Source organism: Nipponia nippon, unplaced genomic scaffold, assembly GCF_047370975.1.
Source record: "Nipponia nippon isolate SJK-2023a ecotype South Korea unplaced genomic scaffold, ASM4737097v1 scaffold_9, whole genome shotgun sequence".
In the NCBI taxonomy this organism is placed as follows: domain Eukaryota; kingdom Metazoa; phylum Chordata; class Aves; order Pelecaniformes; family Threskiornithidae; genus Nipponia; species Nipponia nippon.
The window spans coordinates 43,528,811-43,555,874 of record NW_028262413.1 but is presented as its reverse complement, the minus strand read 5'-3'; the positions used below and the strand labels follow the sequence as shown (position 1 = coordinate 43,555,874).

At 39.5% G+C, this 27,064-nt stretch overlaps 1 long non-coding RNA gene across 1 annotated transcript in view; it reads left to right on the top strand.

Moving 5' to 3' along the window:
• The first annotated feature begins 5,857 nt into the window (after positions 1–5,857).
• LOC148050302 (uncharacterized) overlaps positions 5,858–27,064 on the top strand; it is a 110,198-nt gene continuing 88,991 nt past the window's right edge. The window contains exon 1 of the long non-coding RNA XR_015701640.1: positions 5,858–5,897. This is a non-coding gene — a long non-coding RNA (uncharacterized LOC148050302). The remainder of the gene's footprint in view (positions 5,898–27,064) is intronic.

The window sequence follows — 27,064 nt, the reverse complement described above, 5'->3', positions numbered from 1 at the left end:
AGCCTCGCAGGAACTGGACATCTCTTACAATATTTTAAATGGAATCGTTTGCTTGGACTGAAAATTTTTAGATGCTTGGGAATAAAAAAAAATCTACTTAAACTTCCAAAAGATTTTGGCCTGTTTTCAGACCAACTGGTCACATAAGATGTTAACTGAAGTACTAGGGTCTTCACCGTCAAGCTGACAGTGCTGTACGGAAGTGTTTTGTAGTGAAGGTCCCTGGGAATTTCAGTCTGTGCCCTTGAAATTTGGCTTCCTGTGCCGGACAGAAAAAAAGAGGACTTTGCTCTCATCTTTAGCTATGGATGCACAGCAAATTCTTAAATTTGTCTACATGTCATGAGAAAGAAAAAAAGGTTCCAACCATAGGATAAACTTAAGAGTAACCTTGGCCTTTTGTGTAGCAGAGATTATAATGCAGAATATAAACTGTCCACAAGCCCTAGATAAGAAGCAACCTAGATCTATGCTGGCCCAGATAGGTGTTATTGCTCCAGGTAAGACATACTGTAAACACACTTAGAAGTAACATAATGAAGAAAACTTGTTTGCCCTATTTCTTTAGAGCACTTACCCGAAGAGGAGAGCAGGACCAGTTTGTAGCCTCACGACCCAGGACTTCCTTTGGATGCTTTCAGTACTTCCATGGTGGTGTGTTTCTCCTGTGGTCTTTCAGCTCAACATGTTTCTCAGCCACTTCCCACTTCCTCAAGAAGAAAATTCTTGGACTAAAGAACTGATGCAAGGACTAAAATTTCCTCAAAGTATGGAGCATAAGACACCTCCCAGAACTAAATTTTCCCACAAGTGGAAAGTATGAAACTTCCAATTTATGGAGGAGGGTTTACCAAAAGTGGGATTTTTGGAGTTAACATTAGGCAGTGGTAATTAGCCCTTTGGGGATTTTGTTGTGTAGGGACAGACATCCCTATTTTCTCTTCATTGTAGGGTACAAAATGTCTCAGAAATTTGTTCATCAGGAGCTAAAGTAGGTCCAGCTCTCTCCAGTCTTGTGCTTCTTTGAGAACCTTGGGAAGAACAGACGTTGTGGGTCGTTCATTGCACCAATCAAGAGCATCTGGTGATGTTTCTGCTTCCCAGAATGTCATGATTTTCGGAGATAGCATGACAAGGAACATAAATATGTCAGGACCAATCTTTGACATTCAAACATGAGGAAATCAGCGTTGTTTCAATGCTTGTAGATCACTTAGGAGTAGTCAGTAAATTGCTCAAAGCACTTCATTCTGACTTGAGAAAGATTCCCCAGGTCCCAGATGAGTCTCTAGAAAACATGGTTTCAAGAGGTAAAAGTTAGTATTCCCTTTGTTAGCTTAAACTGAGAAACAGAGAGAGCATGAGTGCGTAGCAGAGCCACAACCTCCCTTGCTTGGATGACTCAGAACAAATTGTCTCCTCTGTGGACCTCCATCTGTGGAACCTTGGGGAGATCTGAATCTGTTTATATTGTGTGCTCACTCAGATACCAAAAAATCATGTGCACTTTCCTCTGAGGACAGCTGAATGACGTGCAGGTGATACAAGCCTTTCAAAAGGCCTGATACAGCAGCTTATTCTTTCATCCACTACCCCACAACAAAATATTGCAATGGAATATTCCAGACCCTGTCAGGTGGGGAAAAAGGAAGGATGGGCAAACATATAAGAATTTTTTTTTTTTAGGTTCTGTCTTATTGTACTTTTCTTTTTATTTCTTATTTTTCAGTCAACCTGACTTTGAAACAGAGTAAGCAGACTTGATCTCACCATGCCTTGACTGTCCTGGGGATTGAAATTGCACTGAGCTCAGAATGGATGTGCATGGAAATTGCACATTTTAAACTGATGGCTGCACAAGATCAGAAGCCGTGGCGATACTGACACTTTTGGCCTGGAACTTGGCAGGGCTGTGAAAAAATGTGGAGCTGCTGTTGCAAATGGCTCATTTTCTGACTTGGATGGGAAGGACTTGTAGTTTCAGATGTACCACTTCTGCAGATCAGTGACAAGGACGAGACTTTGGTATCAGTCCACTAGCATATCTCTCACAAGCTGAGAGAAGTTAATATAAGGCATTGTAATCTCTTTCACAGCCTCCAGGACTCATAAGAAACCATAAGAAGAAGTTTCTCAAGCTTAAAGTGTTCTATAGGATACTAAATCTTAAGTCTCCTGGAGGCCACTGGGGAAATGAAAAGGTGTAGTTGTCACATTTTGTCAAAGTATAACATCTATATAATAAGCCAGTTAGCTCCCTTTCTTCAGACCCAGACCAGCTTGAGGTACTAAGGCCATGTTCATTGTTTTCCAGTTTTATTGATGTGTTTTTTTTATGAAAGCAAAATAAAGCTAACCTTGGGCCAGATCCTCAGCTGTTTTAAATTGGTGTTGCTCCACTCTGGCTGATGGGACTGATTTATTTCAGCTGGGAATCTGGCTCCTGACTCTTATTCCCATTCTCTGTTCTCTTCCATCTCTCTAGTCCTTTAGTTTTGATTTCTGGGCTTTTATTTCAGTTTAATTGTAAAAAAAGGGGTCTAAAAAATCTTATGTATTTATTCTCAACTCTGAGCAAATGTGCCTTGGTTATAAGTTGGACAAGCAAATGGGTGATTGAAGGAGGTTGGTTTGCTTTGCAAGTCAGACCTTGGCCTTCTATAGAGATGAAAGAGACTCTGCTTAAGATGGGACCTCTGAGGAAGGTGTAAAACCAAGAAAGGACATGCTCATATCGCATTAAGGTAAATCAAGTTTAACGAGAGATCAGCAGAAGAAATGAACAAGCAGGGTAAGTATGGAGAGGAGACAGCTATTCATAATGATTTTCAAATAATTTTTAGTAGAGCTATGGAGAGAATGAGTGGCGAGGAGATGGGGAAGAACTATAGCAAGCGTGAAAGCTAAGGAAGAAAGAGAAGGGAAAAATGTAATGACAGAGTGGGAAATAAAGCTCTAAAGAGGAGATGGACACTTGCACGATAGCTTGCTCATTAGCCCTTGGTTTATATTCCCTACTTCAGCATTGTTGCTTCCAATTATCTTTTCACCTTTGGTTATTAACTGCAATCACAGAAAAGTAATGATCACCAACCTTGCTTCAAAATATTCAGTGGATAATGCCTGAGATCATAACAGTTATCTTAATTTGACCATATAACCAGGAGTAACTAAGAATTTAAATAAAAGAAAAATAGAGTTGTGAGCCTATGAGTCAAATGTCTTTTAACTGTTAAAGTTTCTACAGTAAGAAGAAGGTTAACCGCTGGATTCCTTGACACTCACACATGCCTGATATGTTTAGTATCTTAGAGGCAATTTTCCTTTCCCCTTTCTCTCTTTCTTTTTTTATCCTGTGGAAGCTAAAACTTTATTATAAAATTGAAGATAAGTATATCAGTTTGTTGGATGCTGGCAGAGCAGAACACAAGCAATGAGAAGATAAGGGAATTTGGTCAAATACAAAAAATACCATGGAACCTAAACCAAATGACATCAGATAAGACCTCCACTGACTTTCTATTAAAAATGTAATAAATAAGGATCACAGAAAAATTCTTCTTTTTTTTCTGGCACTTTTTTTGTTACTGTCTCTAGTGCTTCAGAAGTGTATCTGCATTAGTGCTTCTTTTCCCATTCTCATTTATAACAAATAAATGCAGGTCTGACAGGTCCAGATTAATGATGAGAGACTCTCAATATATATATGTTTTTAATTTAAAGACTTAATTATACTCTTGTGGGACAGTCTTACCGGCCTGCTTAGGGACATAAGAATAGTATTGACAAAAGTCTGTGAATCGTGAAATCTTGACTGGTAAGTCTGAGAGCATGATAAAGGCTGGTAGCTGGTGAATTGGATGGAACTTGAGTTAAAAATCAGTGTAAATGTTAATGTGATCAGTAGTGGCAATATTTGGATCTGGGTGAATATTCAGCTAGGCTCTCAGATGGCCATAGCGCAGTGCATTGAATTGGTTTGTGGAGCATAGCATAGCTCTGTTGAAACAGTTCAGCTACATGAAGTGGTGTTATTCTTGCCTGTTGGAAAGGTCTGCCACTTAAGCTGCTGCTTCACCAAGTGGGAAGAGAAGGATTCCTAAAAAAGAGGCAAAAAGGCAGAATTCCCTCCTGAGGTCTGTTATTCATTCTAAAATATCTTCTGTTCACCAGAGACTTCCAAAAATACAGTTTGTCTGCAATGTCTGTAGGATGTCACTGATGATGAGAGACAGCTGCAGATAGCTTTACTATTGTGCTTTCTTCACCCATCTTGGATATTTTCCTGTGCAGATGCAATTATCTCTAGCTGGCAATTTTTGTGGATTTAGTAATATAGAGACTGGGAATCAAACCATGAATTGCAAACAGCACATATTTAACTGAAAGCTTGTCCAGGATTTTAATGTGTCTAGATCTTGGTATCCCCTCGCTAGGTACTCAGGTAAGCTTTGCGTTGCTGTATAGAACTATAAAAATAATAAAATATATACTGATTCATGGCATAGCCTGTTGGAGAGAGGTAGGGGAATTGTGGCTGCTCTTAACAGCAATCCTCTCCTCATTTCATTTCCTATGACACCTACAAACAGAAAACGGTCACAGTTTCAGTCCAGGCAGCACATTAGAAATAAGGCATAGAATGGATAATTTTGGCCTTGAAAGCATCATGGAGTCATTTTATTTCTGAGGACATTTCATAGACTGTTTCCATCCAGGAATATTTTAACCTTTCCAACAGTGTGATGTTCACATCTACCTGTGTGGCTCAAGCCAGGCTGTCTCAGGGCTTTGGCACTGATAAACTTTGAATGACAGGGAAAATATATGTTACAGGCTGGAAAAGAGAGAGTGCTTTTGATGGGAGAGGAATCCCCTTTGGGCTTGACGCTTGCCTGTGGCCTTAGGTGAGGCTTGCTTAGCGGTGTCTGCTTGGTCTCCAGTGGACAATAGTCTGTGCCATAAAAGGACTCCATGCATAATACGGAATATTTGTTGGCCTCTGCCTTGAAGAAACCCAGATGAGAGCTGTTTATATCTATCTAGGGACAATCTCCAGTAGGAAAGATAGTACTCTGGCAAACAGATATCTATGGCATTTAATTTCATTCCACCTTTCAGTCTTACGGATCTTTTTCTTCTGCCTTTTTTTTTTTCACCTCTCTTTACATTTAACTGAAATGGGGGGAGTTTTAGGCATTGTAACTTTCTTGAAAACTGAAAGGAGTGAAAATGATCAGCATTCATCATATACTTTAATTACGTTTAATTAAAGAATGTTAAACACAATATGTACAAGTGGGTCTAAATATTGTCCATATAATTCTCCCTTCACACTTTAAGTTCTCAGTTCTTAGGCAGAATCGGATTATAAAAAGTTAAGAGTCGACTGTAAAAATCAGATCTCAGCGAAAACATGCCAGGAAAAGAAAAAAAGACAACAAACCCACAAAAAATTAAACAACCCTAACACATTCATACTGTCTGCCTGGAAATAGTAATCTTTTCCCTTATGATATCGTATGCTGTAGGCTTACAATAGGGTATTTCCCCAGTACTAGGCTTAATTTGGGGTAGACAAATGTGCATGCAAACACATGCACACCCACACGTGCATCCCCTAGCAGACGCGAGAGAGTCAATAAGAGAGAGAAAGTGTGTGTCACACCCTCTAAATTCAGGTGGCCTCAAGCAGTGCCATATAATCCCAGCCTCAATTAAACTTTCCAAGGTCAGTGGTGTTCTACCAGGTCAGACATAAATAAGTCAGGTGAGAGTCCTAGGGCACTGAAAAGCCATATTTATTCTTTATCCACAGTTCATAGCTATCAAATGAAGCCTAACAGAGAGAGGGAGAGAGAGTGTGTGTGAGTGTGGCTCTCAAAGCTGCTCCTGTTGTAAGTACTTATTTATTTTTTTAAAAGGAAAAACAGTTCTAACTCACCGCTACCTCAAAACTGCAGAAAATTTCACTGTGACTGTGGAAGTTTCAGGAGGACAAAGGAAGATACTTTAATTCAGCAACGTTATGTTTAATGACTAAATTATTCAAGTGAAAGTATCCTATTCACTCTGAAGATTTTTTTTCTAATTTTCTTTAAGAAGGAGTTCTCATCCTTTTAAAATTAAGTTTTGTCTATAGCTAAATCTTTACTGTGCAGAGTGTGAGACCAGATGCCAACACAAACCCCTCTTGAATTCAGATATACAGATTTCATGTCCTGATTCAGCCAGTAATGAAAACGGGCCAATACTGTACAGTGTATTGGGCTTGTAAACAGCATATGTAGTTTTGTCTTGTTTTGAGGAAGCAGAAGAAAGAGTGGGGAGAATAATCATGTCTGTATCTTAGTCCAAATGTGTTAAAGACTATGGACTTACAGTGGTTTCTCTGGGTGTCAGACCCACTGAGAAGAGTTATCACATTCCGAGAAAGTAATTAAGGACTGTTGAGGTCCGCTGATTTCTGTACTGTCTGAAGAACTAAGTGAATTTTTCAGGCCTCTATGACTAATAACCAAATTAATATATATGTTTTAAAAACCCAACATACTACAAGTCTGCCTTGCTGTGCTGCATAATATTTTAAAGGTAGAGTTTTGACATGTCGAGTTAGACCTTTCTCATTGTTCAGTAGGGAAAAAAAATGGTTGAGGCCTGTTTTAGGGAGAAATATTTAAAAAAAAAAAAAAAAAAAAGCCAAACCAAAAAGAAAATCCTTCTAAACTCTCACTTCTCTATGTCCAAAAAAGAAAACCAGATCCCTGAAAAGTGCAAGTACAGTCATGTTGTAAGATTGTTATAAGTAGAAAGTATAAGTACTTTTTTCTAAGAAGGGCTCAGAGGTCTGAAGCTGGTTTTGTTCTGTTGACCTAACTTGATTTACACCAGTTTACACAGTTGAGAAACTGATACATTAATGCTGCTGGGAAAGTCGTCTCATACCTGTTGTTTGTTTTTTCCTTATTTAATCTTTTTATTATGATTAAGATACGGCTATCTATTAAGTAATGTGTATATATATTTGTTTTCTAGTGACTTTAACTCTTCTGTTGAGAAATAATTTTGAAAGTGCAATTGAGTAATAACAAAAACAAATTTCCAGATATCTTTGTGAATAATAGCGCCAGCTTTTATTTAGCGTATATGAGGGGATCACATCATTAATTATTGTGAATATTCAGACAGTGGGTAGTTATACATATGGTTTTGAATCACTGAATATATACAATTTTTGTCAAGAGTAACTCTGAATCTGAGAAATATTCAAACACATGTATAATCACACATTTATCTTCTTTACAATAACTTACAGACTTCCAATCAGGGAATGGAAAAAATACTAGGTGATTAGCATGTCCAGACACATAACGATGAGTGTTGATTAGTTAAAGTGAGCACTTTCCAAACAACAAAAAGTATTTGTCAAAACTGTTACACCATTTTGTATATATTTGCTATATTCATTGTCAAGCAGCTGTATTAGTGATTCCTATTCTGAAAATTTTAAGATAAAGTTAACATTAAAAAGCACAGGCATCAGGGAGAGTTTATGGGGGACAAAGTGTCATAGAAAAGTGTTTACAGAAATATCGGTTTTATTTTATAGGCATTCATATTTGAAATCATTTTAATGCTTGGTATCATTAGCATGTGAGTTAAGAATCCTCTGCTTCTGTGCCTCTCATTTTAACATCTGTAAGTATAAGGGAAAATCTTGACAAATTTTTCTGAAGGTTTTATGTGCTCTTTATCCCAACACTGGATTGCAATCTGTGTTATGTCCACTACAATAATAGGAGAATCTGGATCAGATGACTGGTTCTACAGATTAGATGTGAAAAAGGGTGTTACAACAACATACCAGCTTCCTCTTAGATTTTAACCATACCCCATGTTTCAGTGAGAAGATAAGGGGGGTGGGGGGGGAAGGAAAATTTATCTTTTTGTTATATCTGCTTCTATCATGTTTCCCCTGGTAGCTCTCAAAAATGTGTCTTAGTAGTGAATACGTTACATGACTCATTCTTGAAGGAAGGAATTAAAACAAACCTCAAGCAATCAATGCCATAAGAAATTTCACCAATAGCTGGAACAAAAAGTGATTAAATGAAACTGAATCCAAGAACACTTTTTCCCTGAGAGGAAAAGATAAAACGTCCCTTTAAGGCTAAGGTGCTATAAATGTATATAGAGTTTTTAAATATAACTCCCACCTCACCGAAGCACTCAATCTTAAATACTGGCAGGTAACAAGGCCATGGAAACTCCTTCAGCTGGAGGGTCCCATTCCTCACTTAACAGACTTTTTGATAGTTTACAGTCATCTCCACCATGCTAAAGATACCAATTAAGGGATATGAGCCAAGTGCTTTTTCCAGGTCCAAGTTAGATTACTTACAATATCCAGAGCTATTAATTGGAAAGAAAAGGGGAGCACTATATAGCTCTACATTTTGTATAGCATCCATGTCTTTGATTGGATTTATTCAGAATAAGCACTTGAAGTCAGCGGCTGAAAAGAAAGATCATCAAGTTGTCTTCTGAGGAGATTCTCAGTCTAGGGAAGCAGCACTGTAGCAGGCAAATTGAACATCTCTCTATCTTTCATGGACATGAATAAAGTCACTTCTGAAGGGAGGGGATAAAGTGGGGCAACACGTAGTCTAACTGTTATGAAATGTGGAAATGCAGCAAGGATAGATTTTTTAGTCATCAGAAAAGGGATCTCTTAGACTTTTATTGCTGAATTCATTGTGCTGGTAAGCATGCTTTACTTCATGTCTCATTTTCCCCATCTAGCAAACACAGTTAATGATTTACTTTTGGTGCAGTTTAGAGTGAGAAAGAAATTGCTACTGAATTGCCTTTTTCCGCATTCTAGAGTGCTTCAGGGTCTAAAAAGGCCAAGGGGTTCCTGCAGATTCAGCCTGCCACAGAGGTCCGTGTAGGGATTGCTCTACTGGCCAAAATCTTGGCTCTAGCTTACTGTTTCCTCAGGACCATCATGGGCAGGGGACGTGGTCAGTATGCACAGCAGAAATTGTTCAATGTATTGTCAGCCAATCTTTGCAGTGCAACTTCTAGATTACTTTGATTACACAGTACAGGGATCAAATGGCTGTGGAAAATAAGCTACTGTCTCTAATCTGCTTTTAGACACCCTTGGACACAGTGCTGGGGGACAAAAAGTAAAAATTATTATTTTTTTTGTTATTTCTATAGATTTTTACACATCCAGAGTTCATACTGGGGGACAAAGTTATGTACCTGTTATCTTTCATGGGTTATATTATTGATCAAAGCCAATGATGATGTTAAACTTCTATAAATGTTTGGTAAGCCTACAATGATTCATGACTTTCTGTACAGTAGCAATGTTCCTGATGTTGTTACACTGTCTGGAGCTAATGTTCTGATTAATGCACGTTTTCCTTCCTGATTTAAGAAATAGCTTATGGCTAAAAATCCTTAGATGTTCTCTGATGTATTGCATCTTTGTTCTTTTTTTTCCTTTTCTTTCCAACTTTTTATTCCTATATATGTATGTATAGTATAAATATATGTATTTGTAAACGTGTCAGCTTTAGAGATATCCCTGATGCAGTACTCTTATGAGTTGTCTCTAAAGACTGGTATTTGTATTGAAAAATGCATTTTGTTAGACCACGCCTGCGAATCTATCATCTGATGGGTGTACTCTAATCAGTGTGTGTTGTTTGTCAAAACAACACCAAACAAATGTGGCCACATCATTTACTGGCTTGTGGGGGACAGGGAGAAGGCTGCTTCTACTGTTAAAACAGCATGAAAAGTCAGGGTGATCTATCATAGTTACAGTACAGAAGTATCACATACAGAGTGCACTCACACCCGGACTCTTGTTTCTCAGGCAGTAGGGGATACATTTGGGAAGGCAGGGGGTGTGATAGGGTACACCTTGGGCTAACCAGATGAACGGTCTGCAGGGAACAACCTCTAGAAAGATGACCTAGCTCAGTCCTTTGGTCCCAGTAATGCTGAGGTCTGAGCACCAGAACCAAACAGCAGAAGGCTGGCTTAGGGTACTCTCCTTGGGTTTTCATAGAGGTGATTGGGGTAGAGGGCAGGCTTGTAAACTGTTGTCCAGAAATATAACTAGTTTTGCTGTTTACGGTCTCTCCTTGGGAACAGAGTCAATGGAAATTACTCCGCTTCTACAGAGCGGTCAGAGCCTGTTTGATTTTTCCTTTGAATTTCCTCATGCACTGAAATCTAACTGTTTTTGGTGATGTCCATTTGATTTCTTTATTCTTAACTCAGAAAACACCAAAGTCAAGAATATTTTTCTCAAAAAATTTTTGTTCACAGAGGTCTTCGTTAAGGACAAGACAAACATATTTCCTCTGCTGCAGGGACTATCCACAGATTCAATATATTTTATGGTTTTTTAGGTCTATTTACTAGAAGTGGACTGTTTGCCCATTAGTCCTCTGGTCCCTTAGCCTAAACTTGCTGGAGGAGTGGTGTGCAAAAGAAAGTACCCACTTTGTTTTTATCTGCCGTGCTGTAAACCACCTACTTGTGTCCTTTTGTGTCTTTTGTGAAGCTTGTTAATAGCTGTTACTGCTAATTGCTGTGCTTAGCTTGCTGTGTTCATCTATGGGCAGAAACCAGGGAGATCAAAGAGCAGTATACTCCATAAAGTCTTGCAGTATTCATTCTGCAGCTCTAATTCACCTGCGTATGGCCGAGGTACTACACTGAGGGATGGCACAGAACATCCGAAAACAGATGGAGAGAGAAAAATGGGTTTTATTTCACTCAAACTTTGGGATTGCTTCAGCTGCAGGTTCAAAATGAAGTGTTTTGCACTGCTTTGATGCAAGATAGTGCCTTTGGAGGATACCCCAAGGCCTCTTTGTTATCTGAAGCAGCCTATGAGGGATGATAAGTTTTTCCTTTCCTTAAAAAAACAGTTGCATAGAAACATAGGACTTGACAAAACCTCATGAATCATGAAGCTTCAGTCCTTCAGTAGATATTTAAAACCCACAAAATGTGTGGTCCGTTCCCTCAAGACTGTAACAAAAATAAGATGTTTATTATAAGTGATGTCAAAATCTTAAAAATGTACATTGTTCCATCAAATAAGAGTTAAAGGATCAAGAGCCTTCTCAGCATCCAAAGCATCTGAAATTACAAGTGCCTTGCAGGTGAAAATGCTCACCTAGTCCTATGAAGGGGTTCCAATCTGATGTAACATTGGAAACCCCCTTCCACCTCCCCGTGACTTAGAAGGGGGGGTCCTGACTGGCATTATTATGAAAATTTCAAAGGGTTGTAGATGTTCTCAAACACAAAAAGGCATCCCTGAGGCCTTTCTTCAGACTTAATTTTGGATTCTGACATGAGGCACACCAATATTATTAAGCTGCATTGTCCATGTGCAGTCTTTTGAGGGAGAAATGATTGCAAAGGCAGTGTTTTTCAACTGGAGATGGCCTTGGCAATATCAATGATTTGGGTAGGTTCTAACTTGGAATCCGCCCCCTGTGGAACAGAGAATATATTTTTTGGTGTTTTGGTCCTTAAAGGATTTTAGGTTGATAATGTCAGTCATGCCACCAGCTTTGGCACAGCTATGGACTCCAACAGGGTTTAAATGACACAACTTTTTTGCTCAGTCTTCAGCAGTCTCATTGATCCTTGTAAGAAAGACTTCATTTTATGTTGTTGGGCAAAATACATTAGGAGTCCAAATTTGGTGTCTCCCAGGGGTCTGTCTTGTTTTATAGTATTCACCAGATCCCTGGCACGTTATTATGGGTTGCCTGCTTGTGTAAACTATAGATTTTTGTCTCTGCTCCAATGGATTGTTGATGTAAAATTACCAGCTGATGTTTATCCACAGACATAGGAATAACAATATTATTAACTCTTCCTATGTATTTTGTGTCATTGTGACTGTAAGGGCTTGTCTGAATAATAAAGATTCCCTTGAGTGGGACTCGCTAGGGTAAATGACTGTTTAATAAAGACAGATAATGTAGATGAATCATTTTGACTACTTAGAGGAGCAATTGTGCTAAAACTCCTAACTTACACAAAGTCCTTCTGAACACATTAGGGGGTCAAATCCTGCCCTTTGAAATCATTGTAACATTGCTGCTGAGTGGGAAAGGACTGAGGTTTCACTTTAGGAGCTGGGACAAATTCTTAGCAATGTGAATTTGATTCATTTACATGGGTGAAACTTAACTGCTATCATTTTTTAAACTCTAAGACTGTAAGTAGTATAAAAACATACCTACATAAATGTCTATACTCCTTCTTCATATGTTGAAATATATGTTTAAAATAGATTTCTGCTAAATTATATGGCTTAGTTTTCTCTCTTCTCCATGATGTGTTACTTCATGCTACACTGAAAGAATAAGAATATGAGTTTATTAAGTTTACTCAGAAAACTATTCAGTCATCTGTATGAGCTCTTGGAGCTATGTCAACATTTTCTTGAAAGATATCTGAGATTATTTGATGTTTACTTTTTTAAGTACAGTATTTGTGAGTAAAAGTGCAGAAGAACATTTTATTACATTTTAAATGTAATTCCTGATCCCAGGGTGCTGTCTATATAAATCTGAACAAACCTACGAAATCACTATCTATATTAGATCAGCAAATCCTCTCAGTCCCAGAACTGGTCACTGTGTTAAGAATAAGAGGCAAAAGTGAAATTCCTTGGTAATAAAACTTCTGAGCCTTGACAACTGTGAGGTAATGCCATTTCTTGCAGCATTGCCCAGACCTTTCAAAGTACACTACTCTTTATTATATGCCTTTCCTCTGCCCCTAAACCTTCACTTCTAAAGTGCACATCTCACAGGTAACTAGTATATAATGTACTTTTCAATCAGCCTCCTAATTCACTCAATGTAGCATGAGTTTTAGATAAACCAGGAAGATGTGAAATGCAGAGTGAAAGGTTTAGGTTGTATGATACCACTCACCTGTTTTAAATCTTTTGTTATCTGTGGAAAAAATACAGAAAGAGCTCTCCTTCAGGATAATTCAGGGTGGCCCAGCTCTTCTCCCAGGCTGCAACGACACCAGCTCCCAGCATTACTGCAAGGTCCTGCCCCTGATCTTCTGGGGGATTTACATCTTCTTTCAGCCACTTCTCTCCAAGCCTTTTGTCAGGCCATGTGTAGGCAACAAAATGATGTCTCCCTTGGATCCACCAGCTCTGCAGGAGGAATTTTGCCCTGTAAGCCCGAGTACCTGTGCTGGTATTGCGCTGTCTTCACTCTAACATGCTTCTGTGTGTCAACCAAGAGTGGAAGTGGGCAGCACTAGAAGGGCTGAGATGGTTTTGCTTTTGTGCTGCCTTTTTGGTTTCATGAAGTAAAAATTTCCTAAAGGTGAAACACGGAGTGAATCAAATTTCATCTGGAAAGTAGAACGAGGAGACTCGCAAGGGCCTGTCTCCTAATTACCAGATTTCCCATAACTTATGTGTAAATCCCCTAAACTGAAGGACCTAAATTCAGCATTAAAATTTGTGTTGTAGTTTGTAAGCAGACCCAAGCTTTTGCAGAGTAATTGTTAGCTGCTGCTGTTGTTATTTACGCTTGCCCATGCAGACTGTGGTGGGCTTGCCTCTGCTGGCAGTGTGGATAGGTTTAAATTTACTCTGATCAAGGCAAAATACCCTGCTGAGAGGCTCAGGTTCAGCATCATGCTAATAAAGTATGTGACTCTTGGACAAGAGCTGCTCTCCATCTGGCAAGCCCAGAGCATGGGCTTGAGTAGGATTTCAGTTGTGTTCAGTAATCCCTGTGGATGTACACAAAAGTTTTTGAGGAGCTTAATAAATGAGATAGATATATGGCAAAAATATAGTCTCATCTCAAAAATACATGCTCCAGAGTTACCAATCATAGAGTTCATGGAAGTACTGAAAGATAAAGGTAAGGGGCAGCTAGTGATTACATACATAGATTTGGCTGGGTTTTTTGGGTTTTTTTGCTGGCTTTGAATCAGGCTAATCTTTACTGCACAAGGTAGATCATGGCCAATATGGAAACATCTGTGTTATGCAAATTCCTCTGAAATGGTTGAATGACAGGTAACCAATTGTATTTTGGAGCTGTTCCATGTAGAGTGAATCAACAATTTCCAGCAAGTCAGTCCAGCAGAAATCTGTGTGGCTCCTTTTAATGCATACACAGCTGTGAGCTTCTGTGTTGCCTGCTTTCAGCTGAAACTAGAAATAGTTTAAAAAAAGGAAAAAAAGTATTTAGACCTTAGAGGTACTGAGAAATCTAAAAGATAGACTGAATTCATCCTGAGACTTCCACTCCAAATTTCCAGCAAGCTTGACTGTGATAGGTTTTCCTCTCTCTCTCCTCTAGTCCTGTATTACTTCCCTTGACAGTCATAGGGAGACATATGAGTGCGTCTTGGAGCAGCTTGATCCTCTCCATGGAGAGGAGTAGGGATGGAGCTCCTCAGGTGAACCCAGGGCAGGACAGTGCCCCTCGCTGTGTGGGTGGATCAGTGAGACCAACTGCAGGATAAGACTCTAGTCCTTAGACATCAGAAACTTCCCAATCTGCTCTGTCAGAAACAGATGATGATGAAGCTTTGTGACTATCCTTAACACTGGGTACCGCAGGACCCTACACCACCAGTCTAACTCTTAAAACACCAGCTCTGCAGTGCTATGGACAACAGATGAGAAGGTTTTGAGAATAAATCCTGCCAAATAGTTTTCCTGTTTCAAAAAGTTGTAGTGCTTCACTTCTGGATGGGCTTGCTCCTATCTGGCACCAGAGCTCATGGCATTAACATTTCATATCCACAGCATTGAAATAAATAGGAAACATGATTTCAGGAGAAAAAAAAAAAAATGGAGTTCTACAAAGAGTACCATGATGATTTTCTGTTTAAATATAAGCTTGGCCCAGTCAGGAATCCTCATAATTTAATTTGCACTGGCCAGAGATATGTGCCCCTTCCCTGCAAAATATTTTACATTGAGTAGATCACATTATTTGTAAACATGCTGAAATGCTCTCTACTACTGCTGCTGTTTCTGATTCATTGGTGACCAGTACAAGGAGGCAACACATGCTCATTGTTAAAAAAAAAAAAAAAAAAGAACAGAAGGATCATGTATTGCTCAGATGAAAGACAGAGACAAAATAACCAATCTGTAATGCAGATTTATTAATAGTCATTCACTGGTATTCACTGAAATACTCTTCACGTAACCTTGACTTTATTAAGTAGTCCTTAAGGTGCATTTTGAAGACAGATAATGAGTTTGGGGAATAGTCTTATCTACATCAAGCTAATCTTTAACAGCTTGGAAGGGAACTCGCAGAAACTTTTCCACTTTAAGTGACATAGCCATGTTCAAATCAAGCCTTTTAAAATGTCATTTTAATAGCAAGAGTTTACAGGCTTTTTTAATAGCTATACTTCATAGAGGAATATGATTTAAACAAAGGCGATAGAAAAAGTTATTGAGATTTTAATAGTATTAATGGGGCTGGAGGGAAGTGGCGTTGGAGAAACAGGAATGCTGCTGCAGTGGAGTGGCACTTAGTGTCTTGATTAATAAAGACAAGGCAGCTCTTCCTTGAAAAATACCTTCTTTTACAGCGGCTGTCTCTTTAAAAGGGAGGGCCGGGGTGAAAGCAGGGGTTTTGAGTGGTATTTGGATGCTGAGCCTGCACATGCCACATTGTCCAGCTTCCACAGGCAGAAGTTTGTAAGAGCCTTCTGACCCTTTGCCGACGCAAAGGCTGGTTGTGTGCGCGAGGGAGAGAGGGATGGGGAGGGAAGAACAAAAAGAAACTCAGAAGAAAACAAACCACGAGTCGCTATTTTAATGAGAACTCAGATTTAACTCATCTGTACTTTCCCCTCAGTTTCCAGCATGTCCTCGAAAATAATTTCACTTTTTCTGCATTGTGTCTAAAACCACAGACATCGTTGTGCACACACCAGTCTTTCCCTCCAGCTCATATGTAAGTTGCTTGCACCACGGGCTGAATTTTAACCCGCTGGTACAGCCAGATGAATTACACGAACCCTCTTCTGCCGATTCCAGTTGGCTTAGCTCATTTTGTTTTGCTTGCTTTATTGTTTGGGCATCAAATGTCCCAGCTCTCCCAAGTGCACACACATTTGGTTTCTGACTAATGCGAGGCCTCCGTCAGAAAGACAGCGTTTGTCATTTAAAATCCAGCGTGTCTTAGAGTCAGGTCGTGACTCAGATACCACAAACTGTATACAGAATAGACCACAAATTCCTCCAGTAAGATTGAACAAGGCTTTCCGAGAAGCCACTTCCCCCGCTGGTTATATCCTAACCCTGACTGACAGGTAGCAAATAACCATGGTTCTTGAGTGGCATTTTTTCAACTATTTTTTGTTAAAATTTTTGTCTGCTGTATTCATGGCTGTTTAAAATCCTGTCTTTTTGCGTGCATACAGAACAGTGCTTTTAGCTAGAAAGGTGGCTACAGAAACTTTGGTTGGTTACATTTTTACAGAAATATTGGCATTGATCAACTTTAAGCTCCGAGGCTGGGGATTTTGAGCAGATGCCAAACGCCAAGGCAAAAACTCAGCCTGATCCGTTCGGGTTTCCTTCAGCCGCAGCTGCAGCTCTCACGTGCTTTGTGCACAAAACCCATAAATCGGCCGAGGTTTGCTCGAACGGTTCCTGAACTTTTGCAAAACCTTTCGATGAACCTGCTAGGGGCTGGGGAGGGAGGGAGAGAGGGGATGGGAGCAGGGCTGCCGGCTGTGGGGAGACTTGCAAGGAAACCTGAAACCAGGTGAGCTTCCCAGGCTAAGCGTTTCCTCGGGCTGGAGATCTGCAGACATTTCTCATTTGGAAGCAGAATTGGAGTTAACAAATCCGTTAACAAGCCTCACACTTGCTGACCAGTAGTAAATCCCAGCTCTATTTATTACTGAATCCAGCACTTTGGCATAAGTCCTCAGTTTCCTTTTGCAAGTGGACGGGGAACAAGTCGCGATCTTAAATCCTAGCTAGAAAACATGGTTGTGAGAATCAGTTGGGGTGCAGCCCTTTGGTTTAACTTCTTTGTTTTTTTTTTTTTTGTAATGAAACAAGAGAATTTATCTGCCAACGCACTATTCTGTGCTCTTTTGTCAATAGAAAAGTTGTTTTGCTAATGGTTATCTGTCTGCAAGTCCTTGACCTGCTTGTAAACACATTTCTGCAGGAAAACCCCAGGCCATGGCCTCGAGCCTTTACGTCAACAAGAAGATAAAGTGACCAAAATTTAACCTGATCTGGCCTGGAGTGCCCTCTACTGCCCCTTGACCAAATGCTTCCCTAATCTGTGTCCTTCTGAAAGGAACAGATTGTTGTGTAAGAAGTATTACCTGGAATGAAATCAATTCTGGGAGCCTGACTTCCTCCTCCTTTCCCCCTGCCTATAGCCAAAGCCTACTGAATCACTGGAGGCTAAGGAACAAGGTCTGGGTAGGATTTCGTAGAAGGGCAGGAGTTTTCCCCAAAATAACCCCCTTTGTCCCTACCCCAGGCATCTGTCACCAAGGACAGCCTGACAGGACAGCCCGACCGGGCAGCCCCGGCTGCGGTCTGTCATGCCATGTTAAACACGTCACCTTCCAAGCCGTGTAACAAATGCAGGCAAAACTGAACTCACCGATCAAGTTGCTTTTAAAAGCTATTTACTGATCCCCTGGGATTTGTTCTGGATTCACACAGCGCAAGCAGAGGCTTTGATACAGCCAGGATTCGGAGAGTTGCTAAACTAGGAGTGAGGTCCCAAATTGTGGTGGGGTGCTCTGAGACCACTCGCCAGCCTGGTGGTGCTGGGCTCGGGGAGGAGGGCAGGCAGAGAGCTGCTGTGGTGTGGTGGCATGAGCATCCCTGGTTTGGCAGTTGCACCTGCTCGTCGAGGCTGGGGTGGGAGAAGTGACACCAAATTGTCCTGGGAAGGAAGGACTATGTCTGTATGCTTTTTCTGTAAAAGCTGGACTAGAAAAGTCAAGGTGCTTACTAGAGGGGAAATGGAAAATCCTATATTCAGTATGTAAATGAGAAAAGGGGAAAACACAAGACAGCTCTAGAGATAAAATGACAAACTCCAATTGTGCATTCATTGTGCTGTGCCTCTGCACCCTGCTTAAACTGCTCGCAAGGCCACTGCACTGGGAAGTTTCATGACTAATCAAAAAGCTGGTGGGTCACATCCCTCCAGGCCAGTGTTTTTTTTCCATCACTTTAATTCAGTCACAGGTTGCTGGGCTCGGTGCTGCAATGGTGGGCTAACTCCTTTGGCCAGGGTGGTTGCACCGGGCATCTCCAGAGTTGCTGCGTGATTTAGCAGCAGAGCAGGAAAATTGTGTTTGCTGCACAACCTTTGCTGTTTCAGGGCAACCCAAGGGTTTCTGCTGTGGAGCTGGGCAGCTGGGATGGAAGGCAAGATAGCGACCCTTCCTGTGGTCCTTTGTCCCTTCCATCTGGGACCCTGTGCTGCATAACGAAACACCTCCACACTTCATATATCCAGAGTCAGGCGAGTTCTTGGACTGACTATTGCACCCCTTATTTTTATAATTTTTATAATTAATTTTATGACATTCTGCAGGAAGTGTTCCATTCTCTATAATGCTTAGATGGCATTTTTAGGAGGCAGAGAAAAACTCATAGAAAACTGATAATTTGGGATTTTGTTTTTTGTTGTTTTTTTTTTAATAACAAAAAACTCATAACTTTTTTTTTAATGACAAAAAAGAAACTTTCAAAACTTTTTTTTGGGTGTTTCATAACAAAACAAAAACAAATGACCTGCAAAGTGATAACGAGATGCTACGACCACTATGATTCACAACTTCTTGATGCCTGTTCTCTAGTTATTCAGACTGAACTGGGCTGTGAATCAGCCTTGAATTATCCAGTCCTGATATCTGTAATTGATCACTGCATGTGTAACTGCAAATGACAGACCAAAAACTCCCTCAGGTTGTAAATCTGAGGGGGGAGAAGCAAAGCTTAAGGAAAAGGCTCAGATGAAATTATACCACTGCATATTGGTGCTGAGGGCCTCTTAAACCCTGCAAATTTGTCAGGATCTACCAGACACAGTGGACGAGGTTGCTCACCCCTAGGTAGGGTTCAGGTCATGAAGCTGAAATCTGTGCTGAAAAACATCTCCCGCTTTTCTTGGAGACAGCTTTTTGACTTTTTTTTTTTCCCCATTCATTGGTAGGTACAGTCTCCTCTGGGTCTCCTGCAGGTATCTTGCAGGCTTCTACTGAGTGTTGGGAGCGCAATGTGAAATCCTTCAGGTTTGATTCCAGCAAGGTTATTTCCTTAGGATACCGCTGTTTTATAGTCGTCTTTTGTGCATTTAACCTTGTTTATCCATACAAAGCAGTTATAGTTCCAGCTTTGCATAGTGGGATTAATTCACATGCTTTAATCTAAACTGGACAAAAATTTTCAATGTTGGCTTACAGGAAGTATCATTTCAGCTTTCCTGACAGAAAATCAAACTTTGGGGAACAAAGTAGATTATTTTTCTATAGAAAGGGTCTATTTAAAGGAAAAGTGATTTTTTTTTTTCCAGCAGAAAATCATTCCAAGAGAAAATTTCTCATCTCCCAAATTGAAAATGTAAATTTTAACCTTGCTCAATAATTCAAAATTATTACTCCTCTTTTTTGTTACAACATTTCTTTATTTCCATGCTTCCAAAATGCAACAGGACTTTGAAGATGAATGCAGATCTGGTGGGCACCTTTTCAGATTGAAAAGATTAGTTTTATGGTGAAGAGAACATGTCTTCCTTGTAAAGTACGAAGCTATTTAATCAAAGAAGGGCTGGCTGAATCTATTCAGTATTCTCAGCTACTTTCCAAACCAAACTTCTGAATACATGTTAGTTATTCTGATTAAGTCATACTCCTGAAATCTCTCCAGGTTCTGCACTGGAGATGATATTTATATAGCACTAATAGAGAAAACTTAGTGTGTTTCAAAAAATAATTCCCAAGAAAACCAAAGCTGTGTTCGGCACAAGTAACAGGGAAATTTTCAGGGAAGTCTGACTCTCCTTCCTTTCTTGCTAAAAAAGGCCAGCTTCAACTTAATTCTTAGCCCCCAAATATTGCACGGGAGGAAGTTTTGGAAGCGTTAAGTGACCCATTTCAATGTTGTTTGTACTCCTAATCAAAATATACATAGTCTTTTTGTTCCAAAAATTGCCAAAATTAATTCACACTGGAGTTTCAAACTGACTTTTGGTAATGGAGCATTTTATTAATTTTAAATTTGTGACAATTTTCCTGATTTGAAACTTTCATTTCCATTTGGGACTAAGGCACTTTTTGACATTTCAAACCATTTATTAGATGGCACAATTTAGGCTCTAGTGACTAGTGACTATCAACACAAAGCGAGAACTTGCTATGGCTTAGAACAAGATTAACTGTTAGTAACAGCAGTGCCTAGAGTCTTCGGTTGAGATCAGCATAGTTTACAATGTAAAATGTACTACATATATAGGCATCGGATGAGAGAAAGAACACACTTTTATTTGCATGTTTATGTTTTTCTTAAACTGATCAGTCCATCACTTCATCCATAAACTTTCCTAACACTGTGATTTGGTGAGCTATTAGAAATGGTAGCCCTGTAAGCAAGAAACTGTGTGACTTTTTCATACAGCTTCACACACTCATATATATCTGTGTGTCAATATATACTGGCTGACATAACAAATATCTTTGTTTTTAGAAAAAAAGGGTTTTCCTTGGAGACTTTAAATAGATTCAGAGGATATTCCAAGGTATCAGACTGTATTTCACTGTGATATTCATATTGTCAATAGTGGGACCTTTCTGTGGAAAATGGGGCTTTTCCTGTAAACATAATAATATTTCTGGATGGTGAAATATACAGTAAATGTTAAACAAGAAAAGAACTAAATTGCAGACTATTCCCTGGTCAGCAAAACTTGGCCATTATTTTTTAGTTTGCTGAATCTGTAGTTTTTACCATTTTTTTTTAAACTGTGACTTTTCAGATTCATGAGGGTAGCATAGGTAATCTTCATATTTATAAGGACACACTGTCAACTTGCTTTTCATAATTTATAAACTCCTTTTTTTTTTGTTATTCCCTTTCCCTGTTGGAAGCCTGAAAGTGGCATGTTTCCTTAATAGATTTGGGAAAAAACTCTGCATTTTTGCTCTGGGAGATGATTTCTCAGAAATAAGCTATCTGTGCTTCATGCAAAGGAGTAGTATCCTAGTTGGCTTAGTAGGGCTGGAATTAGTGCTGTAGGGTCTATTTTGCAAGTGTCTGCATGCTTTAGCTTTTCAAGTTGCAACTTGCATTTTGGTTTGGTGAGGGATTTGTCAATATGTTACAAGTCTTAGGTGTCTCTTTTGACGTGAGCTGGATGAATGTTTGTTGCTTTGTTTGGCTGAACTCTTGGCTTTATCCATCCCAACCGACCTCTTCTCCCCATTGCCTTCTTCACAGCACCTCTCACATTCCCATCTCCTACTGTTTGCTTCTGGCATGGTGAGAATAGATATTTTTTCTTCTGGGGGACTGGCAGGGACAGGCACCCCTGATTCCAAGATGAAATGAAAGTAGTTTGATAGCCATTTCCTCTTCCCCTTTGTAATTTTACTGAATTACTTTTCAATGGGGTTTATAAAAGTAAGTATTTCCAGGTATTTAGATTAACTTTGCTGCTGGGCTGATGTAAGTGGGTAGAAACATTTTTATGTTTTCAGGATTTGCAAGAGGCCAAGTTTGCTTTCAGAAGTAATTCACAGTGTTGATACTGATTTATAAAGCACTATGAAATTTACTGACTGAGTACTTTAAATACCATCTCTTGGGCATGCTAGTCACTATTATGGCAGATAGAATCTGTTTGGAATTACTTTTAATGGTTGTTTGAATTTAAAAAGCTGGTAAGTATTGATTCAAATTAGAGGTCATGAACTCCTTTACCCTTTTCCCCTTATTGGCTCAACAAGGGTCCTATTTCATGATCTTTTGGCCATGATGCAACTCATCTGTTTAGTTGAGAAGGTGCTGATATGAGTAATTAAGCTAAAATGGCATTGGGGAAGAACCTGTTAAATATTGAGTAACATATCGTTGACTCTGTCCATCCACCTGCCAGTCTCTCCCCCTTAAGTTTTGAACTTGCTGGTTAGTTTCAGCAAAATTTGGCACAGGAGTAGAGGCATTTATTAGCATTATGATACTAAAAGCTTTTGGAGAACTGGCAGCTGGTGGAGGGGAGAGTTTTCCTGTTGGAAGAAAGGACAACTCAGGCAGTGCAGACATACAGATCGGACTGTTTACAGGTCGATCTGAAACAGCTGTAGTGCATTTGGCCCTTTACTGAGCCAAACAGGCAGGTGATGTGAGAAGGTTCTCTGAAGTGATGGCAAGGAGAAGGAGGATGCATAGAGTATTGTGTCCCAGTGATTTAGGCAACGTGCAAGACATGCTTGAACTGGGCATCATTAGTTCCGCTGCTCATGGAACAACTTTTTTTTTTTTTTTTTTTTAATCTTGTGAAACTTTTACCACCGGCGAGGGCCTGGACCACTTATGCGCCACTTAAGTCCTTTTACAGGGTTGGATTTCCTTTAGTAATGTCCCAAGGAAAGAATATGGCTGTGGAGTCTATTACTTTTGATATTCCTTTAGGATGCCCTACCCTGGAAGTGACTGTGAAACGTGGGGGTAAGTCACTTCAGAAAAAAAGATCTGTGTGAGAGGTAATCTAAACATTTTTTTTGGCTTGATATGCTCAGGCTCTATCATGAACTCTCCTGCAGGATTACAGCAGATCCTGACCCTATTGACCTAGTATCAACCCTTTTCTGTAAGCTGTGCACGGCAGAGAAGGAGGAGGATAGATACTGCAAATGGCTTAGAGGCTTAGATGCAGTAGGCTCTGAGTATCAGCACCAGTTCAAAGGATCAAAGGGGGTCTGTGACTCTCTAGCCATGCTAATTAATGGAAGAAGTGGTATTTGGTCTTCATTATGGACTTTAAAAAAGAAAAAAAAAAAAAAAAAGAGAAGTCAAGTGTTTTGTCCTGTGGTAAAGCACTGAAGAAGGCTGGTGAAAGTAACAGAGCCGTCTCCATTAGGCTTTCAGCAGTTTTTCAAGAGCATGGAGCCACTTATGAAGTCACGCTTAGACAGCACTTTCTTAAAAGTTCAATGTCTGATAAATGCTGATACTACCTGATCTGAATTCCTAATATGCTTCTAGATAGAGCAGGCCCTTGCAAAGGTCTCTAGTGCTCATGTCATGGAAGAACCTTTTTAGTTAAGGGCTACCTGGGTTTCTCCCAGACTCTCTGCTTTGGACATGGGCTCAAGCGGAGTGGAGCTGATTCTGTCTCTCACCAGATCAGGCATTGGTCCACGGTGTGCCTTTCATTTAAATATCTGTGGGTTGCTACAGAGGTTAATAGAGGGTCAATGGCCAGGGCTTAGATCAGCAGTGCTAGCAGCAATTTGGGGACCAAAGTGCTGATGGGCAGAGGGAGCAATAAGAGTGTTTTAGGGACATTCATGCATTATGTGTTTTATTAGCTCTCCAAAAGGGGAACGTAAAGCTCTCTCCTGAATCCTACACAATCCCTTCTAATCTCTGACCCTTTTTTAAACTGATTCAGATACTGCTTAAATTTGAAAGAAAATCACTGGTCGCAGGAGGTTTTGCGTTTACGCATAGGGACACGCTCTGATAATGGGTTCACATCCTTATTGCCCGCTTGTCTTTGCACCTGTCTACATAAGTATATCTATACCTACCTATATGATATGTACAAATATATGTGTCAGGACTATAAATATTGTAAAGCAGTAATTCAAGTTCTTATTTGTGTAACCATGCTTTTATACTAACAGTATGCATGAATTTTGAATTTGTGTAAATGTATGTTTATATATAACTAAGGATGATCAGGATTTAACTAAACAAAAAAAAAATGGGAAACACATACTTTCTGTGGAAGTATCTGGTTTTACTTGAAAACTGAGAATATTTTTTCTGTTTGCTTTTTGGGTTTCCCACAAACTACGTTTTACTAAGGGAAAGTGAGAGGTGTCCAAAAAGGAAAACCTGAGATTGACTCTAATTTATGAATATTTTTTCCTATAAGTTTCCAATGCATATGACTTCATGCATGCAAGTGTATGTTACAACTCTATATTTGTATGAGTGGTGCTTGATAAGCTTATGTTTTGGTGTGATTATGTTCATTTTAAACAATGATAATGGTATAGACCAAAATTGCTAATGGTATGATTTTTATCATGGCTTCACTGTAGAACACGACAGATCATATGATCATTGGGTATTCAAACAGTGAAATGTGTAAAGCTATTTTTCCATAATTGGTCCCAGGGCAAGGGGTTGATCTCATGTATAAAAGCCTCCAGATATGCTCTTGGTATGGTTTCTAATTAGGGAACCAGGAAAGAACTGAACTTTGGAAACTGTGATGAGTCCGTGCCTTTAAAAAAAAAAAGGAAATAATCACTTTGACCTTGAACTCCAAAAGGCCCTGAAATCAACTGATTTTACTCTTTAAGCTCCTTAACAAGCATGGGGATTAGAGACGAGCTGTGTAGAACGGTTCATATTAGATATAAACGATAATGGACAATAGAAATTCATCTATGAGCTCAGCACAGGCATCCTGTGCAAATTCCATTTCCCCAAGATATGGTGATACCATGTTACAGTGTTATATACACCGCTGATAACAATATGACTTCATCAGTTGGGAAGAGACAGAAGAAAACTCAATAGCAGCAAGGGAAATGCAGCTTTCAGAGATGTCCAATCCTGTTCTAATCCGAGCCCATTTAAATAACCACAACCATGTGTATCAAAAAAGGTCAAATATAATGACCGTTTTACCTTGTGTGATGAATAAATCATCTGTTTAGCTATTTATTTCAAGTATGATGAAATCACCCTCCCTGATAAAGAAATAAAACTTATGAGAGGAATAAACTGACTATAGACTGAGGCTGCACATTTCAGTGGCCTTCCATCTGTCCACAGCTAAACAAGGAAGGATGCTGCTGTCGCTTTAGAAAAATCTTCCTTGGTGATTTCATTTTGGCAGATTTTTTTTTTTCCTTTCATTTTCTCTCTCTTCCCCCAAGAAAGGCTAAAAAAAATTGTGTCCCCCTGAAAAAGGGGGAATCTCATCATATCTTGAAATGGAAAAGCGCATCACATTTTCAGGAGAAAAGGAAAGAACTGAGGAAAATACCTATATGAGGAGAGGAGCTAACATGACTGAAATTATTGGTGGTTTGGGTTTGATAAATGTAACCCACTCAGCAAGCAGTTTTGCCCCCCCAAGAATATACTGAATTCTTATCCAGATCTTGAAAATAATTTCTCTTCTGAAAATCATACTGGGTGAAAAAATCATTGTGTCTTTTAGAAGGCACCTCTTGTTGATCTGTCTTTTGATATAGAGGGGTGAATGATGTGGTTAGACAGGCTACTACCTGCCATGAAAACTACTGAGAAATGATGTTGTACAATCCTTTCCCTTCTCCGTTTCTCAAAAATTGTTATTTTATTTCACTTTTCCGCATTTCAGTCTGTGTGGCCTGGCAGACCTACTGGAACCAAGCCTAGAATAATATTGTCTCTGTTAGCTGATAGGTGTGAGGGCACCTGCAGGCAGATAAAATGTGTTTGTGTTTGCATCAGAATTTGCTATGTAAAACTCAAAATTGTCATGATTTCAGGATAGTCTCCAGTTTCCCTGAAAGACTTGGAAAGCAGGGAAGCAAAATTAAAAAGAAAATCAACTCCGTGCTTTTTCATTAGTTCTGGCAGCTTCCCCTAAGAAACACACCCATGCTCAGCAGTATCATTCTTTATTTAGCTCGGAACAGACTGGAGGACCTTAGTGAATTCTTTCTCCCTCCTCCTTTTCAGATAATAGCAATGATGCTGCCACATATTTTGCAAAGTGCTCTTTTCTGGAGCTGAGATTGAGTTACATCCAACGCGATAGACCCCACTGGCAGCCGCGCGTTCTTAGCGGAGACATTCCATTACCATGCCAAGTTATTTTTAATTCTATCAGGATTTTTTTTTTTTTTTTTTTTAGCCAGCACATAAAAGAAAGCTATCGAGTTGCTCAATCAATGTTAGTTTATTATTGCTTACCCAAGTGTTTAATAAACCTATCCCAACCCTGGACATAACTTTAAATACTTCATTGACTGCAACAAAGCAGATTTTTCCTATCAGACCAAAGTGGCTCTATAAACTATAATTAAGCACTAATTATGAGCTCTACTGGTCAGATAACAGAAGGCAAGGTCCATTGTGCGACTGGCAGAACCAGCAATTAAAGGAGATTATTGTTGTGAGAAATGGAATAAAACAAACAAAGAAAAATTTAGGAGGAGGGGAAGATTTGCAATTGACCTGGGTAAACTTTGCTTTGTTTGTGGGTTTGGGAGATTATGACATCATGAACACAAAAACCCTAAGATATGATGATATAGAACAGATGTAATAAGTTGTTCTGGAAAATTTACATGCTTCATTGGATAGGAGGTTGTAGAGTCAGGTTCACTCCTATACATTGAAAGCAAATAGCTTAAGAGTCCAAAGCAGAAGTTGCATGTTTAGAACAAAAGTATTTTCAAGGAAAATATTGTGTCAGTACTTTTTAACTTGTTTTTATAAAGCATTCAAAGCCAGGGAGGTCTGCATTGCTCATGGGCTTAAGAACTAGAAAATGGAATTGAAATAGAAAGAACAGATTGACTCCCCAGGAAGGGGGAAAAAGACCCTCTACAACAGGTGAAAAGGAAGTGCGGTTTTATAAATTCGTTCCAATTTAACGTGACTCGCTTCTTTTCACTTACACCATTTTTACACTGGCTTAACTTGATTGGCTCCAGTGGAGTTTTCAATTATGCCAGATACCACTGAAGTGTTATTAGCAGCCTGCTTGGAATTTCTCTT